Genomic DNA, 17,160 nt, shown 5'->3' on the forward strand with positions numbered 1-17,160 from the left:
GAAGCAAATTATAAATACAGTGGCTTCACTTCCGCATTCTGGTATATGCTGTGGCGCAAAATATTCGAACTTCAGTTATTCATAGCATTAGTTTTTAAATACTTCCGTCACTTTACATGTAAACATAACGAATATGGGTGGACGTTCTCTCTCCTATATCACAGATTGATTGCACTATATTAGCTGTCACAAACTGACAGTTACACCTCTGTTGTTGCACAGTCTCTCTCTCTCTCCTCTCTCTCTCTCTCTCTCTCTCCCTCTCTCCCATGCGCTACTGTAGACTGTCAATTTTTCTTACAACTTCTACTGGTGGGCTGACATGCAGACCTGCTCATGCTAGCTGCGACATAGGCCGAGTTCCAGATGTGTCATAGATATACAGTTCTTGACTGACCACAGCGTCTAAAATATTGTTTGGAGGCTATTTCTTAGTTGCAAGCTCCCTAGGAATTTAATGTATCACTAATCACGTATGGGGCAGGTTGCACTGTAGTAATTTGCCCTCAGTATGTTGCATTATGCTGGAGCTAAGTGAATTCAAACATGTGGAAGTGGTAAGGGTTAGGAAAGAGGTAAGACAATGATACAGCTGAATCTGTTTCTGCAGAATCAAGCACTGTAACACTTATTTACAATAAACATGATGGAATCTGTGTTATCTACTCCTCTAAACATCATCTTATCAAAACAAAATTGCACTACATCGCTACACATTGCGGTGAGTGCATGCTAAGGTGACTTCTGCCACTGACAGTTTGTTTTGGAGTTCTATAATGTTGCCTAGGTGGAGTGTAATCTTCACCTGGAGGTGATGTCATATAAAAAGGCACCTCAGATTATGCCCAAGGGCTACTACTGCAGTGAATGCCCGCTACCTACGGATTATGGCTCGGAGGAACCCGGACAGCAACGCCACCACGTTGAATAATGCTTTTCGTGCAGCCACAGGACGTCGTGTTACGACTCAAACTGTGCGCAATAGGCTGCATGATGCCCAACTTCACTCCCGATGTCCATGGCGAGGTCCATCTTTGCAACTACGACACCATGCAGCGCAATATAGATGGGCCCAACAACATGCCGAATGGACCGCTCAGGATCGGCATCACGTTCTTTTCACGGATGAGTGTCGCATATGCCTTCAACCAGACAATCGTCGAAGACGTGTTTGAGGGCAACCCGATCAGGTTGAACGCCTTAGACACACTGTCCAGCGAATGCAGCAAAGTGGAGGTTCCCTGCTATTTTGGGGTGGCATTATGTGGGGCCGACGTACGCCACTGGTGGTCATGGAAGGCGCCGTAACGGCTGCACGACACATGAATGCCATCCTCCGGCCGATAGTGCAACCATATCGGCAGCATATTGGCGTTGCATTCGTCTTCATGGACAACAATTCGCGCCCCCATCGTGCACATCTTGTCAATGACTTCCTTCAGGATAACAACATCGCACGACTCAAGTGGCCAGCATGTTCTCCAGACATGAACCCTATCGACATGCCTGGGATAGATTGGAAAGGGCTGTTTATGGACGACGTGACCCACCAACCACTCTGAGGGATCTACGCCGTATCACCGTTGAGGAGTGGGACAATCTTGACCAACGGTACCTTGATGAACTTGTGGATAATATGCCATGACGAATACAGACATTCATCAATGGAAGAGGGCGTGCTACTGGCTATTAGAGGTACCGGTGTGTACAGCTTTCTGGACCACCACCTCTGAAGGTCTCGCTGTATGGTGGTACAAGCTGCAATGTGTGGTTTTCATGAGAAATAAAGAGGACGGAAACGATGTTTATGTTGATCTCTATTGCAATTTTCTGTACAGATTCCGGAACTCTCGGAACCGAGGTGACGCAAAATTTTTTTGGATGTGTGTATATTGACTAGTGACTTGCAGACTCATAACGATTTTACGTTATTTATAGACAACTATTACCTTCGTCAATACGGTAAAATTAATACCACGTGAGAGAGAGTAAAATTCCGTAAGTGAATATAACTATCATAATGACTGATCATAATATCGAGCGCAACAATTATTGTACCTAACATCACTGTCTTTCTTTGAGAGTCTTTTCTTACAAAATCAAACGTTGCCTGAGGCACTTTTAACAGTTATAGCACTTTCAACTACAAAACTATAACTGGTTCGTTTGATAACGAATTAAATGTTGACATAACCAAACACCGAGCTAGGTTGCCTACGAAAAATAGTATCCTCTGCGCAATCGGCCATTTGCTTCGAAATCCCGTGACTCGAGTAACTCTCACATTAAAAGCTCTGCCCGAATGGGACCCAAGTTGTTCTTCCGCAGAGACGCGTTTCTGTGGCTGGTACAGTCAGTCTTCACATTTTCCTACCGTTTAAGCCACGGCCGCCCACGGTGTCCCAAATTTCACGCTCACTGGGAGTGCGGGCCAAGGCTCGGCTTTTATCGTGTTTCTCGTTCCTTCCCGGAAGCTCTAGGTACAGCGCGACACTTCATTTAGTATTACGGTGTGGCATTTTTCGGTCGGCACAACTCTCTTCAGTTAGGCAGAATGGTGATGTCACCTCTGTTTAACCTTCGCTATTTTGTTTGTGTTATGAAGGACATTCACAGGTCCAGTGGATGTTTGCCCAAAAAGAGGCCGCTAGTGATCTATCATCACAATTGTTTAAAAATGAATGGGAATGATAGAACAGGGATGAGGATTCTCAATATACAGGGTGGTCCATTGATAGTGACCGGGCCAAATATCTCACGAAATAAGCATCAAACGAAAAAACTACAAAGAACGAAACTCGTCTAGCTTGAAGGGGGAAACCAGATGGCGCTATGGTTGGCCTGCTAGATGGCGCTGCCACAGGTCTAACGCACATCAACTGCGTTTTTTTTAAATAGGAACCCTCATTTTTTATTGCATATTCGTGTAGTACGTAAAGAAATATGAATGTTTTAGTTGGACCACTTTTTTCGCTTTGTGATAGATGGCGCTGTAATAGTCACGTGAAAATGCACGTGGACGAGAAACTGGTGACGTTACAGCGAGGAGTTCCACGTTCCACTACTCTGCGGAGGGTGAAATAAAGGATCTGGCATGTTAGATTTTTGCCACGTGGAGAGTAACACGGCCACTGAGTTGCGACGTCGTTTTACATCTCAAGCAGAACGTAGCAGCCGGCATATTGTACGGTGTTAAACATCGCATTTGGTGTTTTTTTTTTTTTTTTTTTTTTTTTGTCTCACAGAGTATGTTGTACGAGTATAAGCTGTTTCAGAGCATCAGCAAATTGAGAATCTATCGAAAGCGCGTCGTTTAAGCTACAATTCGTTATAATAGCATACGTAACGGCTTCCTGTAGTTGATGTTTTTAGTGTTATAACTTGTGAGCCACGAAAGTACACCGTTTCAATGCTACGGCTCAATGACGATCTATGAAAAACGCATCTTTGTGGCGCAGTTTGCAGAGTAAATAACAAATAATGATATTTCTAGATAGTCTTTGCAAATCTATACCATACACGGAGACTTAGTACTTAAGTTTAACCGTAACACAGTGTGTAGTCCTGCTTGTTGTGAGCTGTACGAACAAGGGTAGCAGATTCCTGTCCATCTCCTTTCAACTTTTTTTAACGTTTGTTTTCTAAAAAATTATTGGTCTTTTTATTCATTTAATAGAAGCACCTCAGAAATCGTTGATATTTATAGTAAATAATGGATTTGCTGCGATTCTTGTTCCGAAGGCCAACTACTGGAATGTTTTCTCAGTGGCTATCAATTTTAACGTGACTCCCAGTATATCTTAGAAAGGAAACACAAATTACACACTGGAAGGGTTTGATATTGTGAAATTATCTTTCTCAGTGATGATTAGCAGCTACGAAAAAGTCTCCTTTTCCAGTCGAATGAAATTACGAAACGAATCTCGGTCTTGAAATCTTTGTAAAGAGGTACGTTATTTCAGAGCGTTGGTAATCAATGCAACATTGAGAATATGGATACCGTGAATGCGCAAACTGACGTTAAACGCTGCACCTTAACTGTATACAGTTTAAAACCGAATATGGGATGAAAATGCATTTGAATTAACGAATAACACCTTCTCGTACGTATATCAGATTGTCGTACAGGATTATGTAATGTATGTACTGTATCTCTATCAACAATGCGCCGTTGAAGCCATCGATGAGTCCAGAATCTTCTTCGCGATTTTCACCGCTCTTCTTCGACCATGGCTAACAGAGTTAACGCGTTTCCGTAACGAAACTGAGTGGTTTGCCAGCGAAATAAAGCCGCCAGGTGGTCTGGCGAGCGCTGAGAGCGCAAATCACGTTAGTAAGGTCGTCCCGTATGCCGAAAAAAAAAAATGGCTCTGAGCACTTTGGGACTTAACTGCTACGGTCATCAGTCCCCTAGAACTTAGAACTACTTAAACCTAACTAACCTAAGGACAGCACGCAACACCCAGCCATCACGAAGCAGAGAAAATTCCTGACCCCGCCAGGAATCGAACCCGGGAACCCAGGCTTGGGAAGCGAGAACGCTACCGCACGACCACGAGATGCGTGCCGGATGCCGAAGGAGTTGTCTCTCGTGAGGTCGGTTTTCCCGCCTGCGTTCGCGTCAACGTTTGCTGCCTCGTCCCGTGTGAGGACAGCTTAAAGCCGTCGGCACACGGACCGTGCATCCGAACGTTGAGCGTTGACCGTGCCGACTTTCTGACGTCATAGCGTGGAATAGCACGTTCGCGAGTCTTTCAGAACGTGCAGAGCAATATCTGGCATGTCAGATATTCTGAGCGTGCGTCTGAGTGTTGACGAATGAGATGGCACAACGCCACCTACGTCACACGCACGCCGTCTCCCTTCAGCACAGAGTTGTAAGGCGCCATATTGGCATTCATTTCAAGCTTATATGTATATATATGCCGTTTCTGAGCACCAGCAAATTGATAATCACTGGAGAACCCGTTGTTAGTTGTGTGATTCGTTCCAATAAAATAACGAGAAACATCATATTCGTGACAAAAGAATTGTTGGAACTTGCGTTTTATGAGAGTAGGCTATTTGAAGGCAGCGACACACTGAAGATCTACCCAAAACGCATTTTTCTTGGTACAATTTTTTATATTTAAATTTCAATTAGTAACATAATTATCTACGATTAACGTTCTTAGCAGACGGTAACACAACATGATTAAGTACGAAGAGTTTACTGTTGGTTTAGCGTAATGGGTAGCGTCTCTGTCTAGATATAAGGCGTCGTTGGGGCGGTGGTTCGCGTCGAAACACTTCCATTTATTTTTACCTAACATTCGCGTATTTATTAGGTTCTGATACTTTATATTATTCCTTTAGTATAAGTATATACTATAATATTTGATGTTATGTAAATATGTGTTCACCTTTTTTTGACTTTGTTCGATTGGCTTAATCTACAGGACAGCTTGCGCTACTTGTATAAAGATATTTTGCTCCTTTTTTTTTCTTTTACGCTTTGTAATTCTCATGTTACAATGATTCTGCTACTGGGTAGGGACAGTGGTGATCAAGTAAGACTGACCTTGGGGTTTTACTAAAATGTGGGAATGATGAAATAATGTTTATCTTATGCGGAGAAGTATTCCAAATTTGTACCGCACTGTTTGTAATGGAACTTTTATAATCCTGTGTCCTTATTGATTGGACACGGTACTTTCCTGTTCGTGGACGATGGAGGAAATGTGCGTTTTAACAGAGCTAACGTGGGAATTTTACGCGCGTCCGTTGAGTAAACTGTGATTTACGGACTATAAATATCCCTCAACTGCCGCTGGAGTGCGTTGCGATCGCGTATACCACGTTGGGGCCCACGTACCGTATGCACCAGTCGCATCGTTCCTGAGTGTTCAGCAGCACTTTGAACTTGGCACGCTCAACGTTAACGTTCGCCAGCACGTTCCGTGTGCCGACGGCTTTATGCGCGGTCCGGGTAGCAAGTCGGTTGCTCGTTTCGAGGCCACACAGCGGTTTCACCTTTCCACACCTCTACGGAGATCAAATCATGACCCGCAACTTGCCATAAGCGCCACATTGTTACATCTGCATTAAAGTTACGGAATGAGCTACTCTCTGTGGTTCAAACACAGGACCAAATCCATCGCGATCTCGCCTCAGTCGCTGTGCTGACTGCTAGCCGCAGTCGAGCGGAGCTTTCAGCTACGGCGCAGCATGGCTGGTTCCTACTGCGCGCAGTGTGGCCATGTGTGTAGGTTGGCAGCCTTGCGCAGAGGGGCGTGTCTGTCGGCGCCAACCTGCCGCGGCCGCGGCCGCTGTCCTGCAGCTCAGGGCAGTCGCTCGATGTCTGTTGTGAACGCAGCGGACTATCTCCGGCCCCACCAACACCGAACAACGCGGCGCGCTTTCCCGCCAACGTTCGCCCACAGCTGGCGCAGTTGACAGGTGAGGGTTACATTCCCACGCTGACAACTGACAGTTGCTATGACGCCACAATGCGCGGCGAATTTAAAAGAAAAAAGGAAGATTTTTTTCGTAAGCTCTTAAAATGTAGCGCTAATCTTTCTATACGATGGGACATCTTATAGGCTGTTCAAAATTACTTATGGATTGATACTTCGGCAGGAGCACTAGGACACTCGTAACAGATCTGCCACGTCCGGCACGGAACTAACACCTAAGCCTACATTTCATTCAACTCGCGCAAACAGGCGAACTATTCATTTTGTAAATACGTAAACTGTACCAACGCGTACACCATGTTTTGATTTTAATTTTATTTGCGACAACAAATTATTAAGATGATACAAGAACAGTTTACGAAAGTGCATTTTCTCACGATATTACCGAATTATCAACATGTGGGAAACCTTTTTGTTATTGAAGTTCAGTGATACGTTATGGAAATAAAATCATAAGAATACATATTTTCATATCTTCCAAACCAGAACTCTGTCAGAGATCTCTAATGCGAGATAATTTGGAGTTAACTATGACGCGCAATGAACCGCTCGCGAACAGATCGCTGCAGGTTTGTAATGAAATAGTTATTTTTATTGATCCGCCTACTTAATTTTAACACAACAAAAAATAAGATTAAGCGTGGTTATCACGGTGGAAAAACGCATCTTACATACACCGATCTCTATTGTTTACTAAGAACAAAAGCGATACAAATAACAGGGCCTCTGTATTACAGCAGTCATATTGTAAACAGTAATATAAATTTCGTGTGATACATACTGTATTCCTGAGATAAACGTTCTTTGGAATTGGTTATTAAAGCCTTATTAATAAAATTTCAAAACTCATGAGGATGTAATTTTGTTATGTAGGTACTTATACACGTAAACTTCGAACGCCAAACATGTAGCCGGATCCGCCTGTGCTCCATTTGCGCGGGGATATCATTCTCGAACCGTGACTATCACTGTCACTGTTGTCATTTAATGAAATTATCATCTCTTCCACTGAATTTTCCAAAAGAGCTTCATTTTACTATGCTCTTTCCATGATGCTCTGCGTTCGCTTGCGGTTATCTTCCAATCATCAGCAGTGACTTTCCTGACAACTTTTCTTGTGAGCGCTTCGATTGCAGAGAGGGTAAATTTATTATTATTCCTGGCAACGGTATCTTTTAATTTGGGTCTTTATTGACTCTGTTGGGTTGAAATCGCAGTGGTAAGGGGGTAGCCTAAGACAATATGTCCACCTTTTTTTTTTTTTTTTTTTTTTTTTTCCTGTTCGTCGGTTTAGTATAGGGAGAACATTTAAGACTGAATTATGCCTTTCAGCGTTCAGTCTGGAGCAAAGCCCCCTTATACAGTTCCTCCATGATCCCCTATTCAGTGCTAACGTTGGTGCCTCTGTGATTTATGGAGAGATATTTTTTGCCATAAGCTCCACCTTTTTAAAGTCGTCACTTTCACAGATGTTATGAAGCTGAAACCAATCTCTCGTTTCCCCTTTCGGTTTGCCATGGTAGGAATGGTAAGGAGCATTATCTAGAACAACTGTTGACGGTTTTCGAAGGTTAGGTATAAGTGAATCTTCGAATCACTTTGCAATTTATCTGTGGTCCATTTCTTCGTCATAATCTCCTGTTTGCTTTGGTTTCAAAATCAGGAGACTGTTGGAAAGAAAGCCTTGTAAGGTGCTGCGCGAAGAACTAGTCCACCCTCCGCCCCCCCCCCCCCCGTCCCCTTGCCATAAGGTACTGCCATTGTTCCATTAGCTGTGCTGTCTGTCCACGTTCTCTTGAAAACGTGACCAGAATTGACCTACGTTTCGGCAAGCCATAACATTCCTTCGATATTTAATAGCTAAGGATGTCCCTTAAAAGTTGGCGTCGCCATGCAGCTACATCCTCCCTGTCCATCAACAACTTACGACCACAGAAATGTCCATAGTGAAAGCCAAGGTTGTGTAAAGCTGTGGACAAGGATGTGCGACTGCCTTGTACAAGTCCTGTTTCTTTAAGTGTGACCAGCAACTTCCTGAGTGTACGATGTTCCTTCCTGCGATAATAATAATAAATATGACGACGAAGCGCATCCTCTGCAAACGTATCGACATTGGTAATCCGCTTATCCATACGATGTTTTTCCCCCAGAGATGACAAGTTTCGATGGTTCTTCAGCTTCCTTCTCTTTGTCGAACATTTCTTTCCCAATCTTTACAACAGTTTTATATACAGGGTGGTCCATTGATCGTGACCGGACCAAATATCTCACGAAATAAGCGTAAACGAAAGAACTACGAAGAACGAAGCTTGTCTAGTTTGAAGGGGGAAACTAGATGGCGCTATCGTTGGCCCGCTAGATGGCGCTGCCGTAGGTCAAACGGATATCAACTGCGTTTTTTTTTTTTTTTAAATAGGAACCCCCCTTTTTTATTACATATTCGTGTAGGATGTAAAGAAATATGAATGTTTTTGTTGGACGACTTTTTTCGCCTTGTGATAGATGGCGCAGTAATAGTCACAAACATATGGCTCACAATTTGTTGGTAACAGGTAGGTTTTTTTAATTAAAATACAGAACGTAGGTACGTTTGAACATTTTATTTCGGTTGTTCCAATGGGACACAAGTACCTTTGTGAACTTATCGTTTCTGAGAACGCATGGCCGGCCAGGGTGGCCGAGCGGTTCTAGGTGCTACAGTCTGGAACCACGCGACCGCTACTGTCGCAAGTTCGATCCTGCCTCGGGCATGGATGTGTGTGATGTCCTTAGGTTAGTCAGGTTTAAGTAGTTCTAAGTTCTAGGGGACTGATGACCTCAGCAGTTAAGTCCCATAGTGCTCAGAGCCATTTGAGAACGCATGCTGTTACCGTGATTACCTGTAAATACCACATTAATGCAATAAATGCTCAAAATGATGTCCGTCAACCTCAATGCATTTGGCAATACGTGTAACGACATTCTTCTCAACAGCGCGTAGTTTGCCTCCGTAATGTTCGCACATGCATTGACAATGCACTGACGCATGTTGTCAGGCGTTGTCAGTGGATCACGATAGCAAATATCCTTCAACTTTCCCCACAGGAAGAAATCCGGGGACGTCAGATCCGGTGAACGTGCGGACCATGGTATGGTGCTTCGACGACCAATCCACCTGTCATGAAATATGCTATTCAATCCCGCTCAACTGCGCGCGAGCTATGTGCCGGACATCCATCATGTTGGAAATACGAGTACATCGCCATTCTGTCATACATTTAAACGTCTTATAGTAACATCGTAGAACATTACGTAGGAAATCAGCACACATTGCACCATTTAGATTGCCATCGATAAAATGGGGGCCAGTTATCCTTCCTCCCATAATGCCGCACCATACATTAACCCGCCAAGGTCGCTGATGTTCCACTTGTCGCAGCCATCGTGAATTTTCCGTTGCCCAATAGTGCATATTATGCCGGTTTACGTTACCGCTGTTGGTGAATGACGCTTCGTCACTAAATAGAACGCGTGCAAAAAAATCTGTTATTGTCCCGTAATTTCTCTTGTGCCCAGTGGCAGAACTGCAATTTCTGGTGCATAGAAATATGGTACGGGTGCAATCGATGTTGATGTAGCATTCTCAACACCGACATTTTTGAGATTCCCGATTCTCGCGCAGTTTGTCTGCTACTGATGTGCGGATTAGCCGCGACAGCAGCTAAAACACCTACTTGGGCATCATCATTTGTTGGAGGTTGTGGTTGACGTTTCGCATGTGGCTGAACACTTCCTGTTCCCTTAAATAACGTAACTATCCGGCGAACGGTCCGGACACTTGGATGATGTCCAGGATACCGAGCAGCATACATAGCACACGCCAGTTGGGCATTTTCGTCACAATAGCCATACATCAACACGATATCGACCTTTTCGGCAATTGGTAAACGGTCCATTTTAACACGGGTAATGTATCAATAAGCAAAGACCGTCCGCACTGGCGGAATGTTACGTGATACCACGTAATTATACGTTTGTGACTATTACAGCGCCATCTACCACAAAGCGAAAAAAGTGGTCCAACTAAAACATTCATATTTCTTTACGTACTACAAGAATATGTAATAAAAATGGGGGTTCCTATTTTAAAAAAACGCAGTTGATCTCCATTTGACCTATGGCAGCGCCATCTAGCGGGCCAACCATAGCGTCATCTCGTTTCCCCCTTCAAGCTAGACGAGTTTCGTTCTTTGTAGTTTTCTCGTTTGCTGCTTGTTTCGTGAGATATTTGGCCCGGTCACTATCAATGAACCACCCTGTATATTCAAAGCTGCAGCAGTTCTTTTGACCACTTTGTTAACGGAGAGCAGCGGGCCACCATTAAGTTTTTCATTTTCAAGGTAGACACGTAACGCGCAACCTGACCTCGAATGCCAATCCCCTGGCCAAGAGAACGACTTCGAACTTTTTCACTTAACAATTTTCGGCGAACTTCACGTTGACATTGTTCAGTACCACACAACGAATAACGGAAACGACGAACAACGGTAAACACGAACGAAAGAATAACTCCTACAACTGTTAAAACGAACACACAGAAAGTCATAGGGCGCAACAATCACACATGACAGAAAGCTGGCCGGAACAGAAGACTACTGCAAGCAACAAGTGTACTGTGGGGCAAAGGTTTGGTAATTTCGGGAATTTGCTGTTGCTGCAGGAAGCGTGGTACTGGCGAAAAGTGGTCCCCCCCCTACCCCTTCCGTCCTCGTTGTCAATCCTGTAGTAATTTTGGAAGGGCAATAGCATCCACTTCGAACCACTGTTTGACTACCCGATATGCTTCACACCCGCTTTGAAAGTAATTAGCACGAGTGAAGGAAACGTCAGACCAATTACTATTTTATGACAGTCGCTGTCACGAAATTGTAGGGTACACATTCAGTAAGCATTATAGTTTAACATTCCTCACTTCGACCAAGCTTGAACTTCTACCTGGTCACTTACCTCTTTGCTTGTTGGCAGAAAGTCGCCCTTTATAACTAAAATATTGAAATGTTCTCTCACAATATATCATCTGCTTTATGCCTAACTCATTACAGCCGACAAATCATCTTGAAAGATTCAGCAACTGTATTGAAATTTAAGATTATTCTCGTTTATAGTTCCATCGAAGTTGTACATTTTCACTGAGATTACATATTTCGATCACTCTGAATTATCTTCAGATCCAAAACAAAGTAAAACTAAATATGTCGTTGTGTTTGTTGTGGTGGTCTTCAGTCCTGAGACTGGTTTGATGCAGCTCTCCATGCTACTCTATCCTGTGCAAGCTTCTTCATCTCCCAGTACCTACTGCAACCTACATCCTTCTGAATCTGCGTAGTGTATTCATCTCTTGGTCTCCCTCTACGATTTTTATCCTCCACGCTGCCCTCCAATCCTAAATTGGTGATCCCTCGATGTCTCAGAACATGTCCAACCAACCGATCCCTTCTTCTAGTCAAGTTGTGCCACAAGCTCCTCTTCTCCCCAATTCTATTCCATACCTCCTCATTAGATATGTGATCTACCCATCTAATCTTCAGCATTCTTCTGTAGCACCACATTTCGAAAGCTTCTATTCTCTTCTTGTCTAAACTACTTATCGTCCACGTTTCACTTCCATACATGGCTACACACCATACAAATACTTTCAGAAACGACTTCCTGACAATTAAATCTATACTCGATGTTAACAAATTTTTCTTCTTCAGAAGCGCTTTCCTTGCCTTTTTTTTTATTTTTAATAGAGGTGGAGCCCCTCCACGCCCACACCGGCATGATGGCCAACACAAAAGGTCTACTGCCATCTCTGCATAAGGGTCAGTATTCACTAAAGTGAGGTGTCGCAGGATGTGGGTACTGCGATGTTTGCGTACGTCTGGTTCCTTGCCATTGCCAGTCTACGTTTTATATCCTCCCTACTTCGGCCATCATCAGTTATTTTGCTCCCCAAATAGCAAAACTCCTTTACTACTTTAAGTGTCTCATTTCCTAATCTAATTCTCTCAGCATCACCCGATTTAATTCGACTGCATTCCATTATCCTCGTTTTGCTTTTGATGTACTAAATATGTAACATATAACATTTTACAATAAGTAGGAAAAAAAGAACTTGTACATAAAAGTAGAGTTTACCTAAGTAGTTGCGTCAGAAACCCGTCTTGTCTATGCGGAACCACATAGGCCAACTGTATTTTGCAACTCCAGTCAATGTTTTAAATAGGTATATGTTGCAGGGTGGGGGTGAGGGGGGGGGGGGGAGGAGAGGAAATGGAACGAAGCTGATTGAGGGGGTGGAGAGCAGAAGCAGGTTGAGGGTGATGGGGATGTCATGAGTTTAACAAGGGGGGTCGTGCTAAAATTATAGAAGCTATGGGCGTGTAAAATGTGAACGGCATAAAATAGTGAAATTACAAAATGGAGTGAAGGGAATTGTGAGTGGGCAAAGAAGGCAAAGGAGGAGACGGGTTAGGAATTGATAGTGGCAGGAAAGCTATGGGTTTAACATGAGAGGCTCTAGTACAATAAATTGCAGAAAGTCCATTATGTAAAAAACTTTATGTTAAAAAGAAAACATAGATACTTGCGTAAAACTGTGAAAGGTGGATTACAAAAGTTGAAATAAAGCAGTGAAAACTGAGTTATTTTTTTCTAGTATCTTAAGATAGTCAAAGTGAGAAACTTTGAAACTACAAATTCATAAGGTCTGACTCAGAAAACATAAAAATAAAAAAGTTATAAAAATTGTTTCGTTAAAATATCAAAGTATAAGCTTCGAAAATGGATGTATAAATAGTGAAACACATGAAGATCGCAAAATTACAGAAGTGGAATTATGTAGAAGGCCTAGAATTGTATGAAGTGTCGTTAAATATTATAAATTAAAAAAATGTAATCTAATTAAAAATGTGCAACTGAAACCGAACAGTAAATGAGAATTATATTAAATTTTGCTTACCTACGTTGCAATCACCCTCCCCTTCACGCACACAAACATACACACGCACTAGCTATAACGCAAAGTACCTCGTACTTTCTTCTGCTTGCAAAAAAAAAAAAAAAAAATAAATAAATAAATAAATAAATAAAAATGAAACTTGGAACAGTAGTATTAGAAAATTATATATATATAACAAAAAGCTGCAGCTTCGCTTTTACTCATTAGAGCTGCTAGAACTAAGGCAGCATTTTATTTCCAGCCAAATATCCCAGCAGGGTAAAACTATGGCAGACGAGTTCCCAATCTCAAATGTTTGTGAGCAGATTCAGAGTTTGCCTGAAGACCCCGGGAAACATCCTGGAAACCTTCGGTGGAACCTGAGAATTGTAATTATTTTGTATATACAGGGTGCTACAAAAAGGTGCGGCCAAACTTTCAGGGAACATTCCTCACACACAAATAAAGAAAAGATGTTACGTGGACATGTGTCCGGAAACGCTTAATTTCCATGTTAGAGCTCATTTTAGTTTCATCAGTATGTACTGTACTTCAACGATTCACCGCCAGTTGGCCCAATTGAAGGAAGGTAATGTTGACTTCGGTGCTTGTGTTGATGCTTGTGTTGACATGCGACTCATTGCTCTACAGTACTAGCATCAAGCACATCAATACGTAGCATCAACAGGTTAGTGTTCATCACGAACGTGGTTTTGCAGTCAGTGCAATGTTTACAAATGCGGAGTTGGCAGATGCCCATTTGATGTATGGATTAGCACGGGGCAATAGCCGTGGCGCGGTACGTTTGTATCGAGACAGATTTCCAGAACGAAGGTGTCGCGACAGGAAGACGTTCGAAGCAATTGATCGGCGTCTTAGGGAGCACGGAACATTCCAGCCTATGACTCGCAACTGGGGAAGACCTAAAACGACACCAGCAATGGACGAGGCAATTCTTCGTGCAGTTGACGATAACCCTAATGTCAGCGTCAGAGAAGTTGCTGCTGTACAAGGTAACGTTGACCACGTCACAGTATGGAGAGTGCTACGGGAGAACCAGTTGTTTCCGTACCATGTACAGCGTGTGCAGGCACTATCAGCAGCTGATTGGCCTCCACGGGTACACTTCTGCGAATGGTTCATCCAACAATGTGTCAATCCTCATTTCAGTGCAAATGTTCTCTTTACGGATGAGGCTTCATTCCAACGTGATCAAATTGTAAATTTTCACAATCAACATGTGTGGGCTGACGGGAATCCGCACGCAATTGTGCAATCACGTCATCAACACAGATTTTCTGTGAACGTTTGGACAGGCATTGTTGGTGATGTCTTAATTGGGCACCATGTTCTTCCACCTACGCTCAATGGAGCACGTTATCATGATTTCATACGGGATACTCTACCTGTGCTGCTAGAACATGTGCCTTTACAAGTATGACATAACATGTGGTTCATGCTCGATGGAGCACATTTCAGTCGAAGTGTTCATACGCTTCTCAACAACAGATTCGGTGACCGATGGATTGGTAGAGGCGGACCAATTCCATGGCCTCCACGCTCTCCTGACCTCAACCCTCTTGACTTTCATTTATGGGGGCATTTGAAAGCTCTTGTCTACGCAACCGCGGTACCAAATGTAGAGACTCTTCGTGCTCGTATTGTGGACGGCTGTGATACAATACGCCATTCTCCAGGGCTGCATCAGCGCATCAGGGATTCCATGCGACGGAGGGTAGATGCATGTATCCTCGCTAACGGAGGACATTTTGAACATTTCTTGTAACAAAGTGTTTGAAGTCACGCTGGTACGTTCTGTTGCTGTGTGTTTCCATTCCATGATTAATGTGATTTGAAGAGAAGTAATAAAATGAGCTCTAACATGGAAAGTAAGCGTTTCCGGACACATGTCCACATAACATATTTTCTTTCTTTGTGTGTGAGGAATGTTTCCTGAAAGCTTGGCCGCACCTTTTTGTAAAACCCTGTATATTATACTAAATTGGGCGTATTTGAGAGAGTATTTCCACTTCCGGCATTCGCCTGATAAGCATGGGAACCTCCCGAAAGCGTTGGTCAGGACTGGGGGATTGGGATTATTCGTATTTGTATCTGTGACAAAAACTAAAAACTAAAATTTATTGTATGTTTATGTAGGTGTGTCTTGCTCTGGTTAGTAGTAGAATGATTAACTAAAATACAACCGACAAACTTTCAGCTGAGAGAGGAAATACATAGGATGTCCTGCGATCGTGGTTCCAATACCTGATAAGGTGTTTGCAATATGGAAACAATATACTGTATTTGGCAAGTGACGCTACGCAAAAGGCAGCTGCAGTTCAACCCTTATAACCTATATTCTCAGGCAACTTTTTGTCGCGACGTAGTGTTTCAAATGGTAGAACATATTTTGGGACGCTACAAGAACAGTTAAGAAAATTTATCAATCACAACTTACGACAAAAAGCGAAAACGAAACGTGGAAAATTTTTAAATTTGAGACTGGATTCTACCGAAATACGGCAGTTTCACTATCACTGCCATGAAGATTTCGCATAAGTATATTGAAGTTACACGAGCCATCGAAGGCCTTTGAAAAAATCGGTTCGTTAAAAATGTTGTTCTTAATCATTGATTATGCTTGGCGTTCCCACCTGATGATTGCTGTACTGTTTCCACATAACGAACCATTTAAACTTTATAGGGAATAACTTGTACATGGCATAAAACGAACGAAGACCCCTAACAAAATTTGTAGTGACTGTCAGCTCATTTACAAGATTCGTAAGGAAAAAGAGACCTGTGCAGGAAATCAACTTGGAACCTAAAAGGATAAGTCCGTGTTTTCGTACATAGGCGACCATGAACGAAGTAAATTTGAATGTGAAAACAGTATTCACTTTTGTGCTAGCTTAGGACGAGTTTGACAGCTGATCCTTTTAAAACAGCAGCCTGTCGAATGCGTTGAATTCTGTATTGTTGAACTAGACTGGTTTTGAACAATTCATCTCCTGCTGATTTTAATTCGACAAATTTCTTTCAGGTGCACACTTTGCTTGCAGTACATACTCGACTAACCTATTAGGGCGTAAGATCGTGAGATGCGCTAATCACGATCTTAGCCCAAATGTTTTTTGTTTTAAAAGTTTCTTGACCAAGTGCGCTCCAACAGTGATAAAAGTCTGTACTAAATGTCAGATTTAAGATGATGATACAAACTGGTCTTGGTTTGACAAATTAAAATTCCTGTCAAATATGTAACTGTTTAGCGTAAGTCACGTATTTCCTTTATCAATAGGGACATCATATTTTTAGTGCTCCTTCTGTTTAGTATCAATCGTCATATTAACATAATAGTACATATAGAACAAGACTGTGTGTTTGTTGATGGAATATCGTTCCTCTGTTGGCATCTGTTCTGACGTCCCCAGTAACCTACTCTTGAATATGCCAAAAGGAAAAAAAAAGGCCTGCTCTGCAATGGCGAAGCATAACAGATGATTACCACAAGTACTCTGCTTGTCTTTAAGAAAAAAATATTGCTGACAGTCAACTGCGCTAGCAATGGTAATGTAAAATACCAACTGAGCACCGATTTTGCTCATCTTGGCATGACTGCATACTAAACTCGAGAGCTGCAGCCTACCTAGTGCATCGTCTCTTCGGAAACCTTAATGCCTTGTTATACCCTGACTATACTGCGAAATGTATGTCCCGCGATGTTGTTCTTTTCTTATTGTCATT

The 17,160-nt window shown here is 42.7% G+C and overlaps 1 protein-coding gene across 1 annotated transcript in view; it reads left to right on the plus strand.

Moving 5' to 3' along the window:
- The first annotated feature begins 6,323 nt into the window (after nt 1-6,323).
- Nucleotides 6,324-17,160, plus strand: part of LOC126161579 (lactosylceramide 4-alpha-galactosyltransferase-like) — a 441,277-nt gene continuing 430,440 nt past the window's right edge. Inside the window, exon 1 of the mRNA XM_049917522.1 lies at nt 6,324-6,438. The gene's annotated coding sequence lies outside the window, so the exon portion shown is untranslated. The remainder of the gene's footprint in view (nt 6,439-17,160) is intronic.

This window comes from Schistocerca cancellata, chromosome 2 (genome assembly GCF_023864275.1).
Source record: "Schistocerca cancellata isolate TAMUIC-IGC-003103 chromosome 2, iqSchCanc2.1, whole genome shotgun sequence".
Classification (NCBI taxonomy): domain Eukaryota; kingdom Metazoa; phylum Arthropoda; class Insecta; order Orthoptera; family Acrididae; genus Schistocerca; species Schistocerca cancellata.